The sequence below is a fragment of the Terrapene carolina genome, unplaced genomic scaffold (genome assembly GCF_002925995.2).
Source record: "Terrapene carolina triunguis isolate 2854851 unplaced genomic scaffold, T_m_triunguis-2.0 Scaffold132, whole genome shotgun sequence".
Lineage (NCBI taxonomy): Eukaryota > Metazoa > Chordata > Testudines > Emydidae > Terrapene > Terrapene triunguis.
Genome location: NW_020664483.1, coordinates 5,684,816 through 5,712,628, shown reverse-complemented (window position 1 = coordinate 5,712,628; position 27,813 = coordinate 5,684,816).

Here is a 27,813-nt window from a genome sequence, read left to right as displayed (position 1 = left end):
GCTGAAACTGCAGGAGAAATTTAGGTGGAGAGAACATGACAAACAACTGGGAACCAAGTATCAGGGGGTAGCCGTGTTAGTCTGTATCTACAAAAACAACAAGGAGTCTGGTGGCACCTTAAAGACTAACAGATTTATTTGGGCATAAGCTTTCGTGGGGAAAAACCTCACTTCTTCGGATGCATCCCACGAAAGCTTATGCCCAAATAAATCTGTTAGTCTTTAAGGTGCCATCAGACTCCTTGTTGTTTTTGTAAATGTAAGCAGAGTCAGGATGAGCTCTACCCTGACATCTGGTGGTGAATTATGGCGAGTGTGGAAAAGAACTCCAGGGGCGGATCGTGTTTGCATAGGCACACCCACACGCCTAGCATGAGCCCACAGCAACCGAAAGTGGTTACTTTGGCTGGTGTGGGATCCCCAGTTTCTCTGTTATTGGGGCAGGAAGAATAAAGTTTTGTTACCCTGATTCTGTGAATCAAGGCCAGTGGAACTGTTGTATGACAGAAGGACTGAGTGAATCCGTCACCATTACCTAAGTAGCATTTGCTTGTCAAGGGGCATGGGTTACAAAACCCAGTGAATTGAGAGAGGATGGGGACAGGTATTTGTACCTGATGGTATGGGCCCCCGCTGAGGGTCCAAAACATCAATTGCACCACCTCCTCTCTCCACTGTGGAATATCAGAGCTAACTTTGATTCCCTTAGGAGTCTAGTTACAGGCTACTGAGCTGAATTCACTTTGGGCCAATGGTGCACCAGCACTGGGGCTCCCCTACTATACTATGAGCTGAAATTGCTAAGAGCTGAAATCACAAAAGAGCTGATGTTATTAAGAGCTGAGATCACTGAGTGCTGTGTTAACTAGTGGGGGAGCCTGAAGCTATATTGCTCAGCAGCTGGTGGAGCAATTTGTGGGGACGACTGGAGGAGCAGCGAGCGGTGTGGAGCCTTGTGGGGCCGGTTGGAGTGGCCCAAGGAACGGCGAGCGGAGCTGTTTGCGGGGACGGCTGGAACGGCTCACAGGTCGGTGAGCGGAGCGGAGCGGAGCGGAGCAGCTTGTAGAGCGGAGCAGTTCGTGGGATGGCAGGAAAGTGGACTGGCTCGTGGTAAAGGCTGCGGCGGAATCCCCACGGAGAAACAGACGGCTGGCCAGCCTCGGATCACGTAAGGTGCCCCTTAACACCCTGCGTGCCCCCCCCCTTTTTACTCTGGGGCTGCACTGACCGGGGCAGAGACTTTGGGGGTTGTTGAACTTTTGGGACTTTGGGTGGTTGCTGGACCCCAGAGACTTTGGGGATGTTGGACTTTGGGGACTCTGGGTGATTTTTGGGTTGCTGGATTCAAGAACCAAAGGGAAAGGACACAGCCCAATTTGCTGGGGTGGGTTTTGCTCATGGTTTGTGTTATGAATCCTGTTTGTGGTGTTTTTCCAATTTTATGCTGATGTCGTTTACCTCATGTCATTAAACATTTTCTGCTACACTCAGACTCCGTGCTTGCGAGAGGGGAAGTATTGCCTCTTAGAGGTACCCAGGGGGGTGGTATGTAATTGTCCCAGGTCACTGGGTGGGGGCTCGAGCCGGTTTTGCATTGTGTTATTGAAACGGAACCCCTAGATACAGAACCCGGCCCTTGTTGCTGCCAACTTAGATGGGCAGAAGGGTTACATAAACAACTGGGAAGTTTGTCAAGATACCAGAGCTGAAATCCCTAATCTTGAAAAAAGTTCCAAAGAGGCTTGCATGATCAGAAGTGTCTGGGTTTTCCATCTAATGTGAAAGACAGAACCTTCTAACACCCCCGTGCTGCTCTTTAATGCCACAATGAGGCATGGGAGATACAATATTCAGAATGGGTTGGTTGGTTGTGTTGAAAAACAGCCTGATTTTGAGTTTCTGAAATGTCCTTTAAGTAGAAGCAAGTTGAAGAAACGTGTTACAATTTTCCAAAGAAATTTCAAATGAAAAATGTGGTTTGCTATTGAAAGGACTAGGAACATTTTGTGACTCTGATTTTCTAATTCCCTGCTAAGTTGGTTGTGTAATTAACATGGCTGCTCAGGGCCATGATACACCAAACTTTGTAAGGTGCTCAATAGTGTACCAGGTATACCATGGCTCAGAGGTAAATGTTGCCAGTTGCCATATCCTGTAGGCTCCTGCCCCCACGGGTCCCAGTCAGCATTCATATGGCTAAAGTGATGTTATACTAGGGTTGGCACGAAAGAGAGAGGTTGCAAATAGGTACAGTAGCATATGCAGGTAAAATATAATCATGCCTAGCTTGGCCCCTATGGGCAGTCCAAGAGAGGGGTTAGGGCCCCTCACACTTAATGCCTATGGTGCCCTCTTCAGTCCACTCCTCTGTTGGAGACCATCGGGTAACTATGACAGAATACACCCCTGTATTCATACCCTATGCACTATTTGTAATAATCTTTGTACAAAGTATGCCATTTGAAAACTCATAATTTTCTGGTCAGTATTGTCCTGGTAAACTATGTGTGGCAATCTTGTATGTGAAGTTATAAGATTCCCCTGCACGGCGTTATTAACACATGTTCCAAACCCCAGAAGTTGGCAGACAAGTCTGTTCTAAACAAAGGAATGTATGCTCTGCTTCATTTGCATTTAAGCAGGAAACAGAATCATCAAGCAGGAAGGGAAGACAAAGGATGTTCAAACAGGTGAAGCAAAACTGCAGGGAACATCCTTCCACACAGACTCTTTGGCTCTTAGTTCTCAGCTGGAAATGTTTTTCAAGAGTGGGAGTGAAAGTATAAAAAGGAGAGACAAACACCCCAAGGGACCCCTCTCTCTGTCCCTGCCCATCACATTCACTGCACTTGAAGAGACTTGAAAGCAGGGATTGAATTCAGGAGGAGGGGCCTTGACCTGAGAATTTTGTCAGTAATCTGCTGTGGTGAGAAACTTTGCTTGAGTCGGACCCAGTTTGTTAAGTTTGGCATTAGTGAATGTCTTATCTTTATTTTTCTTGTAACCATTTCTGACTTTTATGCCTCACTTAAAATCTCTTTGTAGTTAATACACTTGTTTTACTGTTTTATACAATCCAGTTTGTTTAAACTGAAGTGTCTGAATAACTAATTGAGATAAGAAGCTGGCATATTATTCCCTTAAAAGAATACCTCATTTAAAATAGTTGTACTGTCCAGAAGAGGGCTGGGCAGTACAGTACATACTTTTCTGGGGGAATATCTGGGACTAGGAGGGTTTTGGGGTCACCCTGTAGAATAACCCAGGCTGGTGAGAGCCAGAGCGTAACCCACGTGTATCTGACAGGCTGCAGTTACACACACATACTCAGGGTGCAGCTTGCATGCTGGAAGGCTGTTTGTGAGCAGCGCAGGTGGGAGCTACTTCAGCAAGGCATTGTAAGGTGCCCAAGGTTGCAGGGCAGGGGTGACACAGCCCCCCACTGGTCTGGACTGTACCCTGGTATGTCACAGTAACCTGCAGGCCTCCTGGAGAGGAGCAGTCCTTGGTGTGTCCCACTGGGTGCGTTGTCTCCCGGCTGCTGTGGCAGCATTTCCAACCTGGCATCTGTTCACAGGCTGCCCCAACTGCAGTGGCTATTAGGCTCAAAGGCCTCCCACAGTCCCTGATTGTCCATTTACAAGGACGGTGTCTCTTCTCTTGGGTGCAACAGCCGGCCAGAGCTCACTGACCACTTCCCCGGCTGACCCTCGGTGCCCAGCCTTTCACCAGCTCTCGTCCCTAGAACGCATAAGAGCCTAAGCTAGCTACTGGCTCTGTGTCTCAAGAGTTTCCCTCAGGTCCCTCTCTGTTCAGCCCTCTGGTGGCAGGGCCCCTCCTCATTCTCTGCTGCTTCCCACAAGTTCTGCACCCATCTGTGTCCTGCTGCAGTGCCTGCCACTCCCAGTCTGCTCCCCATGTGGCTGCATAGCTTCCCTGCAGCCTGATTCCCTGCTCTGTTCCCAGCCTGCCATGCGGTCCCTCCAGCCAGCTCCTGTTTGCCATGTGGCTCCGCAGCCCTCCTCTCCACCCATGCCTTCCCCAAGCAAGAAAGGTCACATCTGAGATCAGGCCCTTTCCAGGTGTGTGTGTCTCCTCCCCTATTGGTTTGGAGAGAGGCATGTGTCTGCTCCCCCACATTGGAGGGCCTGAGGTCAAGGGGAAGGGGTTGACGATGGGAATAGTAGTTAATTTTCTGCTTAGTAGATTCCGGACGGCTGGTTGTTCACCAGCCAGACCCCCGGCACCGCAGTCCCTGGTCCAGCAAAGCACTTAAGCACATGCGTAACGTGAAGCACGAGTCATCCCAATGAAGTCAATAGGACAATTTACATTCTTAAAGTTATGCACGTATTTAAGTACTTTGTGGGATTGGGGCCCAAGTCCCCAGTGGATCCCAAGAGCCCAACCAGCCCCTCCCAAGGGGAACCATAACAGCGCAAGTGCCTCTAGGGGGAAAAAAGAATCATCAGCAGTAGATTTCACAGCCTTGGGGGGGCCTGATTCATAATGAGAAAGAGCTAGAAACTGAGGACTGGGTGCAAACAAAGCCCGATGCAGCCAATGGGAGTCTTTGCATGGATAAGGCCCTTATTTTCCCTTTGTAAATGAGAGCTGATATTTTGGGGGTACTGTTCTCCCCACCTCCAGTTGAATCCTGCAGCTGTCCTGGCATCCACACTTAGGGGATGAAAACACCACAGAACACTTAAGTATGACTTCCAATTGAACTCTGCGCCTTATAAAACAAAGCTGTCATAAGAAGGGGCCATCTAACATGGACCGCACTTACCTTTGGCTTCGTCTTGACTTTCTGTTTATGTATGATTGTTTTACGAAGTCTACATTGAATAATGTTTGTTCAAGATAACTCCCTTGTTTATGTTGGATTCAGCGCGCTTTGATGACACAGGAAATAAAGCTTAAGCAATGCTTACCAGCTGGACTGTGACAGGTCTCTCATTTCTTCAGGGGCAATCCCGGTATACTTCAGACTACGTCCAGCCTAGGAAACACAGAACGGTATGCTAAGAGTTCAGATAAAAGCCAGGGAGCTCAGGAGGAAGGCTGCCACTCAATATCTAGCTTGGCCCCTGGTTGAAAGTTCTTGGAAAACATTCTGACCTTGGGAAAACTTGACAGAGACATCCTTGTTGTGGGTTTGCAAAGAAGGAAAAAACGTTTCTGTTTTTGGCTCCACATTTTTTCCAATAAAATACTAAACCCGTGATTCCCAATGGAAGTGACCAAAGAGGAGCTGTGTCTTTGGGCAGACAACTGAGGGCTTATCTACACTTACTGGGGGATCAACAGGCAGTGATTGATGCATCAGCTGTTGAATCATAGAATATCAGGGTTGGAAGGAACCTCAGGAGGTCATCTAGTCTAACCCCTTGCTTAAAGCAGGACTAATCCCCAAACAGATTTTTGCCCCAGATCCCTATAATGGCCCCCTCAAAGATTGAACTCACAATCTGGGGTTTAGCAGGACAATGCTCAAACCACTGAGCTATCCCTCCCCCCTTAGAAGAGCTGCTAAATTGACCACCAATTGCTCTCCCGTTAACTCCTTTACTCCACTGGATCGAGAAGACGGACCCCGCGGTAAGTAGATCTAAGCTACGTCGACTTGAGTTACGCTATTAACGTCACTCAAATTGCGTAGCTTAGATCGGCTTTCTGCTGTAGTGTAGACAAGGCCTGAGCAAGGGGTGGTGTATAAGATCTACCTCCCCAGGAGTAGCTCTGGTAGGCAGATGCCCCTCTGAGTCACTGGACAACACCCCCCACCTCCCATAGAGTGCCTGAGGCCCAGACTTACACATTGGTGAGGCAATCCCTGCATTTGAGTTCCTATTACTCTAACTTCATTGCCATAAATTGCAGAGCCACAGGCTTGCTGGCCAAATTGATTAGCTAGGAAGCAAGTAAGCACCAGACTCGGCATACGTCACAGCTCTTTCACTTGGGATCCTTGCTAATCACTTTCACATCTATGCAGGATCAAGCCCTTAACAAACAGATGTTTAAATTATGGCCCAGACTTGCAGATACCAGGACTGTGCAGTGGAAGTTTTACCATTAACTTCAATGGAAGCAGAGACAGGCCAACACTGACTGCTTTTGAAAATCCAACCGGAGCTGCTTATTGCATCCCAAAGGGACAAGGCGTGCTGAAATCGAGTGCCAAATTTTACCTGTGGCTCCAGATGCACATTTAGCATTGAGCTCAACAGGACTGCTTGAGTTCAGACATTTGCTGGGGTACAGTCCTCTGTCTAAACAAATATTAGTCTTTATAAAGGTTTGGTTTCACATCCCACAAATTTAGAAGCTTTAGTTCAGGATGGTTCTGATATTTTTCAGGCCAGTTGATCCTTCCCTAATATAATTGTTCTGGGATCTGCTGAGTGATGACCACAGCATTTTCTGGCTTATAACAGACTGTTTTCTGACATATGTTAGCCGTAAAATTTTCTCTTCACTCGCACTGAATGACAGGTTTACAGATACCACTGACAGCCTTACCACTTTCACCACTCAGCACACCAGGGAAACAGCTGAAATAAATCTGACTGTATTGGAGTGTTTAGAGATGGAATTTCTCTGCCGGCAGATCAAGCTTCAAACTGATCTCTCTTCCTTATAGGACTGTATGCTCTTCCCCCAAATATATAATCCCTGGGAGCTGAGCCTGACAGGTGCTGATCATTCTCAGCCCATGAAGTCAATGGGAGTAAAGGGTGATCAGCATGTCACAGGAATTGTTCAGCATCAGGGTCCATATGTATACATTTTCAGAGAAACGTATATCACATTAATAGTTTTGGGGGTGTTTTGCCAATAAATTTTGATAGTGAATTGCAGTCTCTAGTGAATAGCAATTCTGGCTGATCACATCACAGTTTACAGCTTTAAACTAAAGGAAACTATAAAACAGAACATCTAAATACACCACTGGATGAAAATTAAGATGTCCTGACCCTGTGCCACACTGCCTCTGAGCCTGGTAGAGTAGAGACTGCTCTGACGGGTCTTTTCACACCTGGTCAGATCTATCCTAGGGCTTAGAACACACCCCTGTGAGCTAATGGTCACATTCCAATAGACCTAATAAAGAAACAGGAGGAACACTTAGTTGGAAAGGTTGTCTTATTTTTTGTTAACTCAAAATTACACATTTCAAAGAAAATTTTTGACAAAATTTCAAATCTCAGTGGTTTCTGACCAGCGATAGAGCTCGTTAAAAACAATGAAGAGTGTTTGCCGCTGATTACTATGCATGTGGTGCAATGGGAGAGCAAGGGGTTGTTTGAGGGCACAGCGAAGATGGAGATAAACACCTGTTCCCCCCAAAAGGAGAGCAACACACAGATTTGTGAGCTATGGTATATGTAGAGTACAAACCAGGCCTCTTAGGTCAGCTCCTGACGTACAGTCTCATAGTGAGAGTGCTAATCTGTCCCTTGGGACACCTGGGCTCAATTCCCTGCTCTGCCAAAGACTTCTTGCGTGGCCTTGGTCAAATCACTTAGGCCCATATCCTCAAAGAAATTTAGGTTTCTAATTCCCATAGAAATCAATGGGAGTTAAGCATTTAAATACCTTTGAAGATCTGGGCCTCAGTTCTCCACCCATAAAATGGGGAGAATAGCACTTCCCGACCTCATATGGGTGTTGTGAGGATAAAGATATTAAAGATTGCGAGGTGCTCAAGTATTACAGTAAGTAGAGCTATAGTGTACGTCTACACTAGAAACACTACAGCAGCACCACTGCAGAGTAGATTCTTACTAATGGGATGAAAGGGGGATGCTGTATTAAATCCACCTCTCGAAGAGACAGTAGCCAGGTTGATGGAAGAAATCTTGACCTAGTGGTGTCTAGTCCAGGGCTTAGGTTGGTTTAATTACGTCAGACAGGGTGTGACATTTTTCACAGCCCTGAGCAATGTAGTTAAGCCAGCCGAACTTGGTAGTGTAGACCAGCCCATATAAGCACCACAGACGGACTGACAGACAGAAGCAAACAATGGTAGAAATGGGTAAAACATCAGCCTTTCCTAGAAGGAAGGTTGTGGGAGGAATTGTCTGCATGTCCTTATACCTCCCGTGAACACGATGGCTGTTTTCAGAAGTGTGTAGAAGTAAAATGGGTTAACAGGGGGGAAAAATTGGGAGTCTGGCTCCTGCTGATAATTTGACAGGTTGATGTGGGAAGCAGCGGAGGACCCTGTCACAAAGGTAAGCCAGCCAGGGATTCATGTGGTCCTTTGTAGTCCCCGCTCAATTCCCACAGCCTTCCTGTACAGACCAGCCTGCAACAGCCTGAAGCAAAGTCACCCGTTTTAGGTCACACTCGGCATGTCTACACAACCTGGGGCAACGAACCACCCAGCCTTGCGCTCGCTCTAGTGCTCTTAAAAGAGCTGTGTTGTAGACAGTGCTCTGACGTTGTGCCTCAGGCTCTGAAGCCTAGAGTGGGGGGTGGGCTTCTGAGGCCTTCCTCCAGCCCGAGCCACAGCTTCAAAGTGCTGCCCGCACAGCTCTTTTTAGAGTGCCAGGGTGAGCCTGCATCCCTGAGTCTGAGACCCAGGCTGGGATGTTCACTGCCGTGTGGGCCGCATACACGTACCCATTCTGCCTTATAGCGTAGGGGATGCTGCTGGAGCCACACATTGCTGCAGGACGTCTAGGAGGCACCACAATACCCACCAGAACCTTTTAGCTCTTGGGGGAGTTACCTGCTGCGTCATCCACAGCCAGGCGCGACATGCGCTCCTCGTCTCCCTGGACAGCTCGGTGCAGAGTCAGGGACCCAGCCATAACTCTGCCTCCTCCCCATCCCTTCTGGGGTGCTTGTGCCCACCCCGCAGGAGGCTAGAAGGCTGTGTGCCCTGATTCTTTAAGTCCACAGCAGGAAGGCAGGCAGGAGGGAAGTTGGAGAAGATTCTTGCTGAAGCTTTAGTGAAGCAGAGAGAATCAGAGTCGATTTAGGGATAATCCTCTTTTCCTCGTTCTAATCAAATTCTTTGTTCAGTGCTTGAAGAAAGTCTTTTCAGCCTGCACCCCAACCCAAAAACCCTCTTTGCACATTTCTTCCAGGGTCAATACATAGTTTCAGCTGCTCCATCAGCATGTCTCTCTCTCCCTTGGTCTGTTCTCAGTTCCTGAGGGTATGTCTACACAGCACAGAAAAACCCACAACAGGCCCATGCCAGCTGACTTTGGCTCGGGCTGTGAAGCTGTTTCATTGCTGTGTAGATTTATGGGCTTGGGCTGGAGCCCAAGCTCTGGGATCCTTCCACCTATCAGGGTCCTACAGCCCGGGCCTCAGCCCAAGCTCATATAGCTACATAGCAGTGAAACAGCCCCGTGAGCCCGAGGCGGCTGGCACAGGCCAGCCGCAGGTTTCTAGTTACTTTGTAGACGTAACCTCTGTGTTCTCTCCTCCCTCCCCAACCCAGCTGGTCACAATACTCAGTCAAACCCTCTGCCCACCTGGCGCTCGTTTCTGGGAGTTCTGCATTAGGTTCTGTTTTAGGTGTGGCCCCTTCACTCTCTCTTACAGACTTCAATGCAGAACTCATTCACATATCAGTTTAAAGAGGTTTTAACGCAGCCCATAACAAGGTTCCACCCAGCTCACAATAATACTAATCACAATACAATTGATACCCGTTTTGTAGCCCCCACTGGCTCTTGTCTGTTTGTTAGATTGTAAGATCTTTGGCGCAGTGACTGCATCTTCATATATGCTTCAACATGGCCAGCTCTCGGGATTTCCTTCTGGGTAATTCTGGTTGGGGCCAGGCCCAGTATCTCCATCAGGCGAGGTGCTCCAGCCCTCTGAATTTCAGCCCAAAGGAAACCAGCAAAGCATCCCCCTGCCCTGGGGAGCTGAGAGGGACAACCGTCACCATTCTCAAAGAGGGAGGGTGTGTGGGGAGCAGAAAAAGCCCTGTTCTGTGAACAATGGGTCAATCTGCTCTCCTCTCTCCATTACTAGGCCTGGGAAGAGGGAGAGGAGAACTAGGCTGCAGCCAAGCTGGGGAGATGGGTGGTGAAGAGTAGAGGTGAGACTAGGGGACAAAGCTGATGTGGGAGTTGGAGGCATAATTAGTTACAGGGCAGAGGGATGGGAAGATGTGGGCCGGGGTGGGGTGGGGAGAGGCACAGAATTAGGGGAGAAGCTGGAAACTCCTCTCCATCCATCACCTCATTGTATAAAACTTGCAGAACTGCCAATGCTAACTGTGTGTTTCACACACACACAAAGTTGGGCAGGGGGCTTTCAAAAGACCACAATATAATCTTTTACAGAGCTCTCATGCTTTGCGGGGCAATCTCATGATATTTTGAGGGTCTGATTCATGATTTTTGAACTTTTAGGATTGACAATTCAGTGTTTGTACAGCACCCACCTCAACGGGACATGGATGCTCAATAGAATGGATAGGTATGTAGTGCGTAGGAATCAAGTAGTATCCTTTTAAATCAGTGGTTGGTATGCAGACCCCTGGGGATCCACAGACTATGCCTAAGAGTTCCAAAGGAGTCCGCACCTCCATTTGAAATTTTTTAAGGGCCTGCAAATGAAAAAAGATTGAAAAACACTGATTTAAATAGTTCCTGAACTCTCTAGTGGCTCTGTCTTCTTTATGTCTTGGAAGCCACCAGAACCCAGCCAGCATAACACTGTATGTGTAGCTTAACCTTGTGGGTTGTATATAGTTAGGCTACGTCTTCACTACGGGGGCGGGGGTCAATTTAAGATACGCAAATTCAGCTACGCTATTTGCGTAGCTGAATTCGACGTATCGCAGCCGACTTACCCCGCTGTAAGGACGGTGGCAAAATCGGCCTCCGCGGCTTCCCGTCGACGGCGCTTACTCCCACCTCCGCTGGTGGAGTAAGAGCATCGATTCGGGGATCGATTTATCGCGTCCCGACGAGACGCGATAATTCGATCCCCGAGAGGTCGATTTCTACCCGCCGATTCAGGCGGGTAGTGTAGACCTAGCCTTAGTAAACATGGTTACTTGGGTTCCTTCATGTTACATTTGTTGGGTCAAGAGAAAGAGTTACAACAGTGTAAAAAATAATTACTTTTCCTCGTATACTGCAGAAACCCTAAATAAAATGTGGGCCTAAAAGGCCATGGGAGAAAATTCTCTTGGTGAAAGACTTTTGTTGGTATTGGGCCCAGTAGTTTATTATTAATAATAAACATTTATACTGCTGTAGTGCCTAGAGGCCAGCCAGGTCAGGGCCCCCATTGTGTTAGGAGCGCTCTTACAGCATGATTAATATACATGAACACATGGGACAGAAGACTGCCCTCATTTATTCCCACGGAACCCCACCGACTTCAATGGGCCTGCATGGGCTACCAACCAGGACAGAATTTCGTCTTATACCTTTAAGAATAGTCTACTTTGCTTGCATTGCCATGGAAGCCGGATCTAGCCTCTTTACTGTCTTCACTATTGAGTTTTTCACGAGAATGAGAGCATTACGTGACACTGAAATTTTCCTTGTAAAATGTTATTCATTTAAAAAAATAATTCGGAAGCCAGATCCTTAGCAAGCCTAAACTGGCATCATTCCATTGAAAGGGTTGAGTAAATTAATAGCTATTAAAATAGCTCAAAAGCAGTTGAAGTTTGTTCCATTTTTATTTATTTGCTACTTTGAAGTGGCAGCTGCAATCATTTTGATAAACCTATGTAGCGGAGTCTCTGAGCCCCTCACAATCTTTAATGCCTTTACAGTCACTACACCCCTGTGAAATAGGGAAGTGCTATTGATTCCATTTAAAACTGGGGCACAGAAAGTCTTAGGGCTTGTCTACACAATGAATACTAGAGGGGTGTGACTTCTTAAGCACTCAAACGGGTTGAGTTCATGTTGATGTAGCCCCATTTCAAACAGGACTACATTAATGTGCACTAGGCACCTTCTAGAGCATGCCAGCAGGTCTACACAGGACAGTTACCTGCTTCAGAAATCACACAGCCCTAGTTCACATCTGTAGCACCGTGTAGGCAAGCCCTAAGTGACTTGCCTGAAGTCACACAGGAAGTCTGTGGAGGTGCAGAGACGTGAAGCCAGGTTTCCCTACTCCTGGGTTACTGCCCTAACCACTGGATCATGTCTCTTCTCAAATGGCTAGGAAGCTGTAATAGTACCCTATTGTTTTAGATACATACAGCAGAGGGTGCTACTGTGATAAAAAAAACTGCTCATAGAGTTGATATCTCCTGGGATAAAATATATAGCATGTAGGAATGTTAAAACTAGTGATGTATTAATAAAGAAGCTAGTTAATAATGCTGGTCAAAATATTCTGACAATTCAAAATGTTGAAAAAGGTTTTTCATGAAAATTTTTGAAAATTCTTTCCCAAAATCCCCCCCGTCCCCCAAGCAGCTTATTGAGCTAATCAAAAGCTTTCTGAAAATTTTAATTACCTTTTCCCCCCCACAAAATTTGAAAAACTTTCACAACCTTGACTTTTTGTAACTAAAATGTTCCACATTTTTCAACCACCTCTGCTAATTAACTGTTCATGAACATTGTCTCTATGTGGAATTAGTCCAGCTTCGAACTGCTTTTGTTAACATTTTTATTTTCTTTACATTCAGTGTATTGTATGTAGATTAGAGGGGCAGAAGTGACCTTTGTAATCATCTAGTCTGATCTCCGGTCTAACACAGGCTGTAGGATTTCCCTGAATTGATTTATGTTTGAACTAGAGCATATGTTTAGAAAAACAACCAATCTTGATTTAAAAATTGCCAGTGATGGAGAATCTACCAAGACCCGTGGTAAATGTTTCCAGTGGTTAATTACCCTCACTGTAAAAAAAATAAAAAATTGCACCTTATTTCTACTCTGAATTTGTCTAGCTTCATCTTCCTATTGCTCTATCAAGTGGTACCTCAGATAATGCCCAAAAGAAACTACTGGGGAACTTCTCTTTACTCACACAAATAGCATTACTAGTAACTGCAGTATATCCACAAGGTCTGGATTCAGAAATAATGTTGAAAACTAATTTGCCCATTGTCATTTGTATCTGTTGTTAGAAATAACGAAACAGTAACTGTGATACTTGTGCTTGCTGTGACAAGTACAGCAGTTTACTGCAATATCCTTGGAAGACCTTAGTGTACTTCCAATATCCTTGGAAGACCTCTCTAGGTGGGAGATGTGAGACCTGGGCATTCAAAAGACTACACTGAAAATGTGCTAGGCAAGTATGGATTTTGGGAACATTAAGTGTTAAGTGGATTTCCCGGGGAGTCGCTAGGGAGAAGTTAATGCAAATTCCCCACCTCCAGGTAAACAAAAGCCCAGCCTTTTGAAGCTACACCCTGAGGAGACGGTCAGTGTCTGCTGAGTGCAGAAGGAGCAGAAGGCCAAGATCAATGGCCCAAGCTGCATAAAGAACTGGCTGACCTGTCCAGTCTAGGTTCTGGTTCCATAGCTAGGATGGAGAGGAACTTGTAACCCTGGGGAAAACCCAGTTGTGGGTTTTATAGGACTAAAACCTACCAAAGCATTAGGCTGTAGTTGGGGGGGGGGTGACCTTTTTAGCATGCACGTAGGCTCTTTTGTTTTTAATATGCTCTCTCTAATGCTTTGACTTTAAGAATAAAAGTGCTTGCTTAGAAGGAGCTGTGGGGTAACTTATAACGACGGGCAAAACACAAGTCATAGCCTTAGGAGAAAAAGCAACGCACAGGCACTAGCTTTTTTAGGCAATCTGGCTTGCTGGGCATATCACAGTATAAGGCAGGGAACTGTGCAGCCTTTGAAACCCCAGTCCGAAGGGAGTGAGTCATGGGTAAGCACCCAGGAGAGGTGATGGCTGATAGCCAGAAACCTTTAAATGGGTGCCATCAAGGGACCATAGCGGGGGAATACAAGTGGCATTACCCTAAAACTGTGACACTTAGCACAGTATCATCTTCTGAAACATGAAGGCCTGATTGTTCTGTCAACTATCCATTTTCTCCTATTGAAGCCTTTTCGACTGAGAACCTTGGTTTATTGTAGGGGCCGATGTGTAAATATTTGTGTGACTCTTCAGATATGTTTAGACACTGCCACTGGAAATTAAATAGAAAACAATTTTGTGCTTACATTACAATGCACTCAGAACACACAGCCACTTGCCGAAGTTTACTTCTTTGAGTGTTAGAGCCATCCAAACAAAATTTTTTCCTAGTTAATCAAGATTTCAAGCGAAAAACTCCTAATGTTGCTGATTCACGAAGCTGTGACTAAGGTTGCCCAACCCTCCAGGATTGTCCTGGACTCTCCAGGAATTAAAGATTAATCTTTAATTAAAAATGGTCATATGATGAACCCTCCAGGAATATGTCCAACCAAAATTGGCAGCCCTAGCCATGACTTGTTTTAACTGGGCTAGGTTTGAGGAGTTTGTGTATCCTTTTACATCTATGGCCTCAATCCAAAGCTCATTGAAGTCACTGGGAGTCCTTCCATCAACTTCGATGGACTTTGCATGAGGTCCTGTATGCATGTGTACTAGGGGCACAAGAATAGTAAGTAGCAAGAGAGGTGGAACAGAGAGCTGCATAAGATTACATGGCCTTGATTTGATGCAGGGTCAGACTGAAATCTTTACTCACATAAGCATTCCCCAAACCAGATTGCTTTTTCAGTGTTAATAATAGTATTAAGAGTGTGACACGCAGCGTAGCCTGAGATTCAAAGTTAAGGCTGACACTACTTAGGTGTTACTGATAGACTATGCTACTTTTTGCATGCCTTTCGGGCTCTCTGGATAGACTCCTCCCACTTCCAGAAGTGTGTGTGCACTGAAATGTCAGAGTAAACTGAGCACAAGAACTAGGGGTCACCAAATGAAATTAATAGGCAGCAGGTTTAAAACAAAGGGAAGTATTTCTTCACACAACGCACAGTCAACCTGTGGAACTCCTTGCCAGAGGATGTTGTGAAGGCCAAGACTATAACAGGGTTCAAAAAAGAACGAGATAAGTTCATGGAGGATAGGTCCATCAATGGCTATTAGCCAGGATGGGCAGGGATGGTGTCCCTAGCCTCTGTTTGCCAGAAGCTGGGAATGGGTGACAGGGGATGGATCACTTGATGATTACCTGCTCTATTCATTCCCTCTGGGGCACCTGGCATTGGCCACTGTCGGAAGACAGGATACTGGGCTAGATGGACCTTTGGTCTGACCCAGTAGGGCCATTCTTATGTTCACATATTCACAGCTTGGGGTGGTTTATGCTAGGATACCAAAGGGATTTTTCAGCCAGGGAGTCCCATTACAGTGACTCTCGAGTCACCCGATATGGAAATGATAGCAGAGCACTGCCATGCATGATGAGCCCCTACAGGCACTTGCAACAGCACAGCCTTTTGGATTAATTGTTTCCTTGACTTCTTGGCTTACAGCTATAATTGTGACTTGGCGTTTTTGTTCTGGAGGCCAGATTTCATCAACTCCTGATGAACTGCGACCTCTGTGGTGGCCTCTAATGAATCACTACGATACCAGCTGCTCTCATTATGATTGTAATAGCATCATAGCGCTCCCTGGCATGTCAAAGCAGTGTGGCTGCCTCAGTTTCCATCATGGGTAGACAGAGGTCTTGGGGTTTAGATCTCAAGCCAAACTTCTTAAAGAGTCTTCCCCTTTCTGGGGGATAGACAAAACAATACTGTTCTTCACCCCTGATAGTTCAGGACTTATGTTTCCCAGGCTAAACAGTCTTTTTACAGCCCCTCCCTGGGCTGCAGTCATTGTAGTCTGAAAGTCAGACTACAATCAATATTACTTTTGCTGCTGCAGATTTGTGATAGTTTCTTAAAGCCCCAGCTCCTGGAGTCAAGTGAATATATGAGACTCAGCTTTTGTTTACAGGCAGGTGTAAGGTTCTAGCCTCTTGTCATGTGGAGAAAAGCTTAAAAATGTGACCTGAATGGACACTAGAACTTCAAAAACCAGGCAGCAAATAAAGATACCCCAAATTCATTACTTTAAAACAGTGGTTCCCAAACTTGTTCCGCCGCTTGTGCAGGGAAAGCCCCTGGCGGGCCGGGCCGGTTTGTGTACCTGCCGCATTCACAGGTTCAGCCGATCGCGGCTCCCACTGGCCACGGTTCGCTGCTCCAGGCCAATGGGAGCTGCTGGAAGCGGCGCGGGCTGAGGGACGTACTGGCCGCTGCTTCCAGCAGCTCTCATTGGCCTGGAGCAGCGAACCGCAGCCAGTGGGAGCCGCGATCGGCCGAACCTGTGGACACGGCAGGTACACAAACCGGCCCGGCCCGCCGGGGGCTTTCCCTACACAAGTGGCAGAACAAGTTTGGGAACCACCGCTTTAAAAAAAAGGTCATGATTTTTAAACTAGGCCGATGATTCTGGGGGGGTCTGAGCCCTGCATTTTTTGAATGTTTGGGGTTGGTAGTACTGTAGTCAGCCTGGCAGAAGTGAACCATCGACAGGGACTTTCAGAGAAGGAGCTTTGTGGATAATCCTTACCTTACTTTAAAGCAACGCCGATGACTCACTCTGCAAGGGGTAAGACCTCAGTTCACATCCAAATTAAATAAAGCTTGTTAAGAAACTCTACAGAGGGAATTTTGGATTTCTCAGCAAGTGGTTTGAGTTTTGTTCATCCATTAATTCATACTGTGTTTCTAAGCAAGTCATCTTAGTTCTAACTCCTTAGCTATGAAATAATTCCCCAGGATCCTGCCTGGAAGGTGCTTTGTGCCCTCAGTTGAACTGAAATCAGTAGGAGTTAAGAATGCTCAGCACCTCTCAGGTTAGGGCCTTTCCTACAAGCCACAATCTGACACCGTCACTCATCTTGAATGGTTTCTTACTCCTTGAGCTCCTAGAGGAAGGTGCTCGTCAGAAAGAGTAAAAGGATCAGAATCTGTTCGTATCCTATGAATCTTACAACATGTTCCTTTGGGGGCAGCAGAGTGTGGAGGATGGAATATTAATTTACCTCAAAATATTTTATTTTGTTTCCTTTTTATTCTACTGCTGACTGAATCTGAAGTTAGGCCTGGTGATGTTGTCAAATGGCATCCACCGTTCTATCTCTTTTTCTCAAGGAATCAAGATGATTCCTTGTTATTTAGGACTTGTATCCCAGTAGCACCTGTAATATGCTACCTTGTGCCCAGACACGCAGGACGGTTCGGTCCTGGCTGTGAAGAGCTCCCAGTCCAAGGGTCTGATCCAAAGCCTGTTGCAATCCGGAGCTGCTGGGCTTTTTCTGCTCCCCACACACCCTCCCTCTTCAAGAATGGTGTCGGTTGCCCCTCTCAACACTAACTTTGAATCAGGCTCCGTCCTGTATCGTTTGGAAGTGTTTGCAGAAATCAGTATTTCTTTCCTGGTCCCCAGGCATTAATTCTTTTGTACTATTATAGCAACTGGGCTGTCGAGGAAACAGAGAAGCAAACGCTCCCAAAGGTACCTGATTAAAACGCAGATCAGCAGCACATTAGCTGCAAGCTGATATTCTTGTGCAGTGGGAAAGGTTACACCGAGCTGTTCTTCTCCTTGTAGGATTTCCACCTTTCACTTCCTTCCATTTACTGCCACACGCTGAGCCAGGCTGAGAGGGTGACTCCCATCTCCCTGCCAGGGCTCACGTCTCCAGCTCTTGTTTACTTTCCTTCCCCTCCCTCAGTTTATTCCCCAAAGCCAGATTGGCTATCTTCAACTCATCATTCCCACCCTCAGTCAGTTCCTGGAACCCCAAAGGTAACAATGGAGAGAATTCAATCATTGCGCTGCACTGGGGCTTTAGGGATAGTGCTGAACAAAGGCGGGTCCACTGGTCCACCCCACCCCAGGGGATACCTCCATAGGCACACAGTCCTCTGAGTCACAATCCCATCCCTCCCTGTTCCCACATTGTGCTAATTTATTGCTGGCCTATACGTTATTTACACAGAAAAATCTTAGCCCCTCCCCACGCAAATACAGCTATGAATGTTGCAAAGACAAGCACCAGGCAGCTAGGTTGCCTGTGCAACCTTAATTCTTCCCCCTATGCTGTATACATTACAATATAGGTCTTGGAGTTCTCAGAGAGTAAACATTAGTTGCTAGGCAATTTAGTGTTGAGGTAACAGGAAACTTACAGGAACACAAATTTTGTAACAAGAACCCCGAACGTGGGACAGGAAACTACAAGTTAAGGATAACATTCCAAAAAAGATTCACATTTAAGGTCACCCAAACAGCCTTAACTCTGCCTCAGAAAAAGCAGGCACTCGGAGGCAACCTTTATCCATGTGTGTGCGTGCAAGTGTTTGGGTTTAGTCTGCCTTTCAATATTGCTCCGTAAAGCAGGTTCACCTGATCAGTGACCACAACAACTAGAAGTATTTTGTTCTTCTGACATTCCTGTTGTTTTCTGCCAGCCCTACTGCTGAGTCATTTTTTTTTACCCCATCTCTGGGTGCCAAAATGGAGCAGCACCACTGCACAGGGCAAGGGTCAAATGGGGTGGAGAGAGGGAGGAAAGGAAGTGGTGCTCTTCCAAGTTTTGCGCACAAAATACATGCCAACCAGGTGTCACTATAAATGAGAGACGGCTCCGGATAGATTGTTCGGAACATGACGGAGCGTATTCGCTGAGCTACACTGGACTTTTCAAGCTTAACTCCTCCTTGGTAGGACTTGAATACATGCTCCTGGGCTCAGCGACTTGGTTGGGGGAAGGGGGAGAAATGGTGGCATCTCCCAATGCCACCCAAGATGTGGCACCAAGGTGTAGCCTCATTCACAGTCAATTTGTAACCCTCCTTCTGCATTTGTATGGGAGGAATGAAATAGTTCCAAGTTGTTTACACTGGCCAGGTCTACACTCAAACAAACTAGCTACATCACTCCGGCATGTGAAAAACCCACTCCCCTGAGTGATGCGGTTAAGAATACAGTGGGTCCCCGGTATACATTGGGGTTGTGTTCTTGAAAAGGGCCACGGATACCTAAACGACGTATACCAGGGACCCACTGGTACAGCAGTGGCATAGGCAGGAAGGGTCACTGGCTGGGCCCCGGGGTGGATGGGCAATGACAGGGGTGGAGGGGTAGGAGTGAGCTGGCGGCCTCTGCCCCTCTCCAGGCATCCTTGAGAGGGATGGGGGGCGATAGACACTTTTGCCAGGGGCTCCTGTAAAAATGGGGGCCCCCGTAAAAATGTGCACCCTCACCTGCTCCACCCCCGGCATTCGGGGCTTGCCCCTTCTGCCCACCTGGGGCTCCCGCCGGGGAGCGGGGTGCGAAGGCTTGTCCCGCTCCGCTCGGCAGGGGATCGGGATCGGGGCATGGGGGTTTGCCCCCCCTCCTCCCGCCTGGCGCTCCTGCTGGGGAGCTGGGTTGGGGGCTTGCCTTTCTTCGCCTGGTGCTCCAGCCGGTCAAGGGCTTGCCCTGCTCCACCCAGCGATCCTGCCAGGGAGCGGGGTTGGAGCACAGGGGCTTGCCCTGCTCCGGCGCTCCAACCAGGGAGCATGGGTCGGGGGCTTGGAAGCTCCCGCACTCTGACCCCACTCCCCAGCTGGAGCGCCGGGCAGGCAGTTTGGGGTAAGCACCGGGGTGGGAGCAGAGCCAGGACTGGGGGCGGTGGAGTGGGCCTGGATGTTAAGTGGGTGGGCAGCAGCCCACCTGTCGCTACGCATACCAGTTGCATATCCACCGCTCATCAATAGAGGAATGTGTTCTGATTGACGTCAGTCCGCATATCCGTCATTTGCAACTTACAGTACAGTACTGCAATTGACGGATATGCGGATCGGGACCGAGGTGAATCAGAACATGTTCCCCTATTGATGAGCGACAGATATGCAAAACAACGGATAAGAGGGAGACGTATATCAGGGACCCCCTGTACCTAACCTCCACGGTGACAGGAGAACCCCTCCCATCGCTGTTGTGAGTGGAAGCTATGCAGTGGCACCACTGTAGTATTTCAAGTGTAGACAAGCACATTATCACTAGGCATCTGAACCACCACCTCACTGAGATGACTAGGGCAGTTTACACCTCTTAGAGCTATTGTTCCAGGCTCTCTGCAGACTCAAGTAGAACTAAGCAAAAGAGGAAAAGCTGAACTTCTGGGGAACAAGACAGCAGCTTGAAAGAAGTGCCCACATACCGCCCCCCTGTGTGCCAGAACAAGTCCAGCGTGTCTTCAAGGCTTTCATTCTTGATACTTCTATGATTAAAAAGCAACAACGACAAAGAAGCAGGGATAGACTCGTTTTCTGTGTGTGGAAAACTTTTCAGCCTTCTTTATGCGTCATAAAAAAGCCGTTTGCAGGTCACCTTTAAGAGGAATGATGCAGCATTTCTTTGTTAATTCGATATATAGACTAACACCAACACAGGCATCCACCCATATCTGGCCTCCTACCTTTTCTTTCTTTCAAGGCTTAAAGAAGTTGGTAGCCTGCAGATGTCACCGTCATCCTTGTAGAAAATGATACGAGAAGGGGAGCGGCGTGGTATTCCATTCTGTCAAGCACCTTGGCCTCAGGCACTAGGATTTCATTCCCTGCTTTGCCACCAGCTGACTGTTTGTCCCTGGGCAAGTCAGTTAGGCCTGGTCTACACTACGACTTTAATTCGGATTTAGCTGCGTTAATCCGAATTAACCCTTCACCCGTCCACACTACAGAGCCAGTTAATTCGAATTAAAGGGCACTTAAAATCGATTTCTGTACTCCACCTCGATGAGCGGAGTAGCGCCTAAATCGATTTTGTTAATTCGAATTAGGGTTAGTGTGGCCGCACACCACCGAATTACTGTGTTTAAATTAATGGGGTAGTGTGGCCGCACACCACCGAATTAATGTGGTTAAAAACCGAATTAATGTGCTTAGTGTGGCCGCGCACAATCGAATTTATACAACCTGTTTCCCAAATTCGAATTATCTAAATTCGGATTAATCCCGTAGTGTAGACATACCCTTAGAGAACTGACCCACAGAGGCTATCTGTACAATGGGAATAACAGCACTGTCCTACCTCACAGGGGTGTTATGAGGATAAATACTTTAAAGATTGTGAAGCGCTTTGAGATGTCCCAATGAAAAGTGCTATATAAAAGATAAGTACTGTAATTATTATTACTATTTGCAGACACCAATGCTGATTTTTTAAAAGTGTTTATTGCCATTTGGCCTTTCCAAATTCTATTGAGTTTGGACATGCCACAGATGTTAAATCACCTTGCACAATGCTTCCTTCTATTACCACTGCATAAGTCACTTTAAGTGACCTCAGAAGTAATACATCAGCAAGGAAGGGGAGTTACAGGGTGTTACAACAATCTTCCTCTTGCTTCCTGATGACCCTTTGGGGTTATGGCTTCAAGATATGCAAGTCTTCACCCCTGAGTTTTATTTCTGATTGTCTCTATAGTGCCAAATCCAATGTTCAAAAATAAAGGGCCATATTCCAAAAAGCATGACATTTTTAAAACAAATACGTTTTGGTTTCTTTTTATTTGCCTTCTAGTTTTTGATCTGTTGAGGTCACATTTTCAAGCTTTTCTCCACAATCATGAGGGCTAAAAACTCCCCCACTCCCAGTTTTTCCATGATTTTTTTAAATTTTCATTCAAAAGGCTTATTTTAAAAGTGAGCAAATACATTAGATACAGTTAAAAATGTTGATAGCTATTTTGATTTTTTCCATTTGAAAGGGTTTCTTTTTACAAGTATTGGGTGAAAAAAAAAATTGAAAAAAATTAATGAGTTCATTAGGAGCCCCAGTGCTGATATCTTGAAACTTTTTGCTGAACTACTTTTTCATGTTTGGACCATTATGTGACTAGGAACAATAATACTAAAAATAATTCTTATTACTACGAATTTCCTGGGTTTCTAACATTTGAGTTTGAAAGCTAGTGTTCTTGAAAGGCATTTAAAACCTTATTTTAGTGGCACAAACCTTCCATCTTAACTCTAATTTAAGAACATTTTTCCTTCGCTTGGTTTCCCTTCCTCTACTTCTCTGCAATCTCAGTTGTGTCAAGCATCAGAGGTCTACAGCAATCCTCGTAAGTCCCTGCTTTCCTCCCCTCCACTGCTGAGCATTCCATAGTAAGTATGTGGCTGGGCATTCAATGTGAGGGGAGGCCATTACCCACATCAATTATTGCAATGTAATGCAGTAATGCACAGAAAAGGGTTTCCTAACTTTTTCACAAGTTTGGATACAACATCACTTTTCATACAAGCTCTGAGTTTATCAGGCTGTACTGGAAAAGGCACACTTTTTTCTAAAAGAATAAAAAAAGCTATCCAGCAATGCCGTTATGAAAGAGCCTGGGTTCTAGCTTTAATAAAACCTTCACTGCACTATGCTTTTGATTACTTTTTCTGAATGATACACACTTGACTGGAGAGTGACAAATTGTGGGCACCTTGAGGACCCATCTGTGTTGCATTCTGGGTCTGATCCCACTCCTGTTGATGTCCATGGCAAAACCCTCATTGACTTCAACAGGGCAGGATCAAGCTCTCCCTATCAATGACCCACTGCATGGAGAAGAAGGGGACTTGCTGGCTGTTGTATTGAATAGCTGATCAGAATTTATGGTTTTAGGGAGATATTTGCAAAGGCACAGATGGCAGTTAGCTCTGATCTGCATTCGAAAGTTTTACTGGCATAGTTGTGTCGGTTAGAAGTAGGGGGAGAAAAGTCACATTCCTAACCTAATAGCTATGCCAGAAAGAGTGTCCTTTTGCCAATATATAGTAGAACCTCAGAGTTACGAACACCTCGGGAATGGAGATTGTTCGTAACTCTGAACAAAACATTATGGTTGTTCTTTCAAAAGTTTCCAACTGAACATTAACTTTGAAACTTTACTATGCAGAAGAAAAATGCAGCTTTTAACCATCTTAATTTAAACGAAACAAGCACAGAAACAATTTCTTTACCTTCTCAAATCTTTTTTTTTAAGCTTTCCCCCCCTTTTTTTTAGTAGTTTACGTTTAACAGGGTACTGTACTGTATTTGCTTTGTGTGTGTGTGTGTGTGTGTCTCTGCTGCTGCCTGATTGCGTACTTCCGGTTCCAAATGAGGTGTGCGGTTGACCCTCTAAGGTGCCACAAGTACTCCTGTTCTTTCTGTTGACTGGTCAGTTTGTAACCCTGGTGTTCGTAACTCTGAGATTCTACTGTAGCTTATTCCTTTTGGGGAACCTTTTGCTGATATAAGCTGCATTTCCACTAGGGGGAGCGACTAGCATACCTGTACTAGCAAACCCTTTCTCATGTAGGCAAGGCCTCCCATAGTACCCAATTTCCATTTGTGCCCTTTAAAATTGTCCCCCTCAGTTATTAAAGGGATAGAACTATTATTTCCCCCCCTTAGCTACCTAACTATATAGATTCTTAAATGAATAGAAGTGAACAAATGTTAAATGTCACCACTTATGCTATTTGTTTACTGGATGCATTTCAATCAGCTGTTGAATGGGCGGTTCCCATGCAACAGGGGGGATATTTAAATTGACAACCAGCTGGTTGCACAGAATTTTTAAAAATAGCCTAAAAGCATTTTAATGTATATTAAGTTTTGTAAGAAACTCTTTTTAAAAGATAACGTCTACATTTTGGCCTACATTACTTGGTGACGCTCTTTCAAATGAGAGTTTAGCTGGGAGTATGGCAATGTATTCCCAATTGGGTTAAAGATGTTTAAAATAGCTTTTAACCAGGAATCAGATTTTTGCCTCCCAGTGCCACCTACTGGCTAGAAAAAACCTCAGGCCAAAGGCTCAGTTTTCTATCATTTGATTTTAAACAAAGGCCAACTCCTGTGTGAAAACAGACATCACCATCTCTTGCAGTAACACCCAGAGCCCCTAATTAGGAATGGTGCCCCATTGTGCTAGACACCACACTGACATATGAAGAGACACATTCCCTGCCCGCGCCACTGAGCTGAGGTGCCAGGATCTCCCACACAGGCAGTCATGACAAAGGGTCAGCAAACCTGAGGGGAATAACAGAGGAGTGCAAGGCATGTTCCAGGCCAGGGTTGGTACCAAGGATCAGAGTCCAAGTCTGGTTTCAGGATCCAAGTCAGAAGGCAAAGTCCAAATCAAGCCAAGGTCAGAGCAATGAATGGTCATGACAGCTATAAGAAAATAAGGCCTGGGTTCTAGGCCCCTGGGGCCTTACATGAGTCTAGGATTTTCAAAGGCTCTCCAGGGAGTCAGGCACTCACGTGACTTAATTGTTGCTACTTGGATGTGTAAATTTAAGCACACCTCCCTAAACCAGGGCAGGGTGTGGCTCTTTTACTTAGGCAGGGCTAAAAAGGGGGCCGTGTCTTTTCTGGACTCAAAACTGTTGAAATCTTTCTCTCCAGCTCCCTTGCCCCCTGCTATCCACCTCTCCAGCCCATCAGAAATATCACTGCCTAACTCCCCCTCCTCTCGTGCTGCTCCGACCTCTTGGAATCTCTGTGCTGGCTCTACAGCTCCTTTGGGAGCCCCCAGTTTCATCTCAAGACTTCGTACAACCTACATCTCCCTGGTCTCACCCTCTGAGGCCTGGCACTTTGTGAATCCTGCCTCTCTTCGCACCTCTTCTGATTCCTTCTCCTCACACACCAATCCCTTCTCCCATCCTCCCCCGACGTCTGGAAAATCCACCTCAGTCCTATGCAACACACACCCTTCCCCTTTCCTTCAAAGGATACCATGAGCCCCCCCTTTCCCCCCACAACTTCCTCAGCAATGATGACCCCATGCCAAACCAACACAATACAAGTTAAACAGAACTATGCAAATAAGGAATGAATCATCAATGATTTAGATAATGGCATACAAAATACACTTATAAAGTTTGCGGAGGATACCAAGCTGGGAGGGGTTGCAAGTGCTTTGGAGGATAGGATTAAAACTCAACATGATTTGGACAAACTGGAGAAATGGTCTGAAGTAAATAGGATGAAACTCAATAAGGACAAATGGAAAGTACTCCACTTAGAAAGGAACAATCAGTTGCACACGTACAAAATGGGAAATGACTGCCTAGGAAGGAGTTCTGCAAAAAACGAGTCATAGTGGGGGCAATAGTGGACCACAAGCTAAATATGAGTCAACGGTGTAACACTGTTGCAAAAAAAAAGCAAACATCATTCTGGGATGTATTAGCAGGAGTGTTATACGCAAGACACGAAAAGTAATTCTTCCATTCTACGCCGCACTGATTAGGCCTCAACTGGAGTATTGTGTCCAGTTCTGGGCACCACATTTCAGGAAGGATGTGGACAAATTGGAGAAAGTCCAGAGAAGAGCAACAATAATGATTAAAGGTCTAGAAAACATGACCTATGAGGGAAGATTGAAAAAAATGGGTTTGTTTAGTCTGGAAAAGAAAAGACTGAGAGGGGACATAACAGTTTTCAAGTACATAAAAGATTGTTACAAGGAGGAGGGAGAAGAATTGTTCTTCTTAATCTCTGAGGATAGGACAAGAAACAATGGACTTAAATTGCAGCAAGGGAGGTTTAGGTTGGATATTAGGAAAAAAACTTCTTAACTGTCAGGGTGGTTAAGCACTGGAATAAATTGCCTAGGGAGATGGTGGAATCTCCATCATTGGGGATTTTTAAGAGCAGGTTGGACAAACACCGGTCAGGAATGGTCTAGATAATACTTAGCCCTGCCATGAGTGCAGGGGACTGGACTAGATGACCTCTCGAGGTCCCTTTCAATCCTATGATTCTAAGAAGGAACTACCATACTGGGCACTTTACCCACACAACCATGGAAACCTAGTAAAAATCCCTCTTGCCCGATGTCATGTCACTGTTGAATCTAATTGTAGGCCAGTTTGCTCCCAATGCTGTCAAAAGGACCAGGGTTGGGCTAGCAGATTGTAAACTTCCTAGGGCAGATTCCATGAGCTGGATTCTCTGGTCTGCCAAGAGTTTAAGCTGGCTAGAGAGTCCCACAGGAGAATTCCCTCTGGCACAGAGCTGGTGGAGATGGTCTCCTTCTATGCTAGCTCCTGCCTGGGAGTGTTAGGGCTGGAAAGGGTATGCTAGATCCAGACAATACCAGGCCTATCCCGTAAGCTCTGTAATGCTGGAAAAGCTGATGTCCCAATCCCCTCTGGACCCATCAGCCAGGGATAAGAGAGCCACAGCTCAGTTGTAGGCAAGAATCAGGGCCAGACTCTGTTCTCACCTTGCACACCTGAGGTAAGATATATAGATGTGTTACAGTGAGTGCCCATTATTGCCTCCAGCCTATTGTGCAACGCACAAGCTTGCAAAGTTCAGACTTCAACACTCGGTTACACAGAATCTGGACTCCCTGATAACCTTCAGTCCAGTGGTTAGAGAACTAACCCAGAGAACTAACCCAGGACAGGATTGTGTGGGGCTAGGTGTGCGCTGTTGTTCATTTCAGAAATGGCTGAGACACCTGACTCCAGAAGAGGGTTCCCAGCTGCAGATTCCAAATGTACAGAGGCTCCTTTCTCCAGCCCAGACTTAGGCACCGAACTCCTTGAGGGACGGGGCGTAGGACACTGCCCTCTCCCCTACAGTTGCTATGAGCTCGCTTAGGCATCTTCCTGCCTAGCTGTGTTGACTTTTTGAGGATCCCATTCTGAGATGCCAGTCTCTCCCCATTCCTTGTATAGGGGGCCTAGGTGGCTCATTCGGGCTTTGTGGATTCCACTGGGTGGCTAGGCATTTATGAGTTAGGCGTTGCGACACTTGGAGTTGCAATGCCTACATCCCTTTGTGGGTTTGGACCAGAGAGACTAAGTGACTTGCCAAAGGGCACACACAACATCTGTGGCAGAGCAGGCAATTGTAAGGAGACTGGGTAGTAGGTGGTCAGGCCTAGTGCTCAGAGCAGGAGTCATAACTAGTGGTTGGAGCAGGAGGTCAGAACTGAAGTCAGACTCCAAATGTCAGAGCCAAGGTTCAAGACAGAGTCAGCAGCAGGAACCAGGGCCAAGGGTCAGAACAATCACCAGAGTCCAAATGCCATAACCAAGGGCCAAGCCAGAGTTGGAGCCAGGAATTATAGCTGACAGTCAGACTTGGAGTCAGGAAGGCAGGAGCAAGGCTGAGGCAGGACTGGAACAAAGCTGGGAACGGAGCGAAGCAGAGCAGGGTCTAGGCAGGAGCAGTGCAAAGCAAGGAGGAGCAGGACTTGCGGTGAGTCAAGCCCAGGGAGACAGAGAAACTAGAGGCACATGCATTGAGTCATAGCCACTGATCCTCTGCAGCTGCTGGGTTTAAGAGCAAGCTACCGGACTGCCTCAGCCAATCAGGTGGTTCTGCTGTGGCCCAGTTTTGCTTGTTGGCTCCCTGGAGGCTCTGGGGGTGAGCGGGCTAAGGTGCAGGCCCTCATTCCGGACTGGAATTAACTTCAGTCTCCCAAGCACTAGGTTAGCACCCCAACCACTGGCCCGACCTACTTCTCTTATACTCCTGTATTTGAGACCAGGCAATATTTACTAATAATTCAGAGGTATAAACGCCTTAGAAGTGGAATGAGTTTGTTGGGATTTTTTAATGTAAAGATTGCAATGAGAAATTTTAAATTTCAATGGCAAAATGGGGGAGGCGGGGAATTTGTTGGGTCAAGGAATAAAGTATGGAAAGGCTGCAGGGAACCCCCCAACAAAAATGTAGGTCCACAGTCCTTTACTGCGAGCTCCAGTATCTATCACCTGGTTGGTAGCCAAGCTAGTCCTCCTTATGTAACCTCCCTTCCCCTCCCTCTGCTGGAATGAG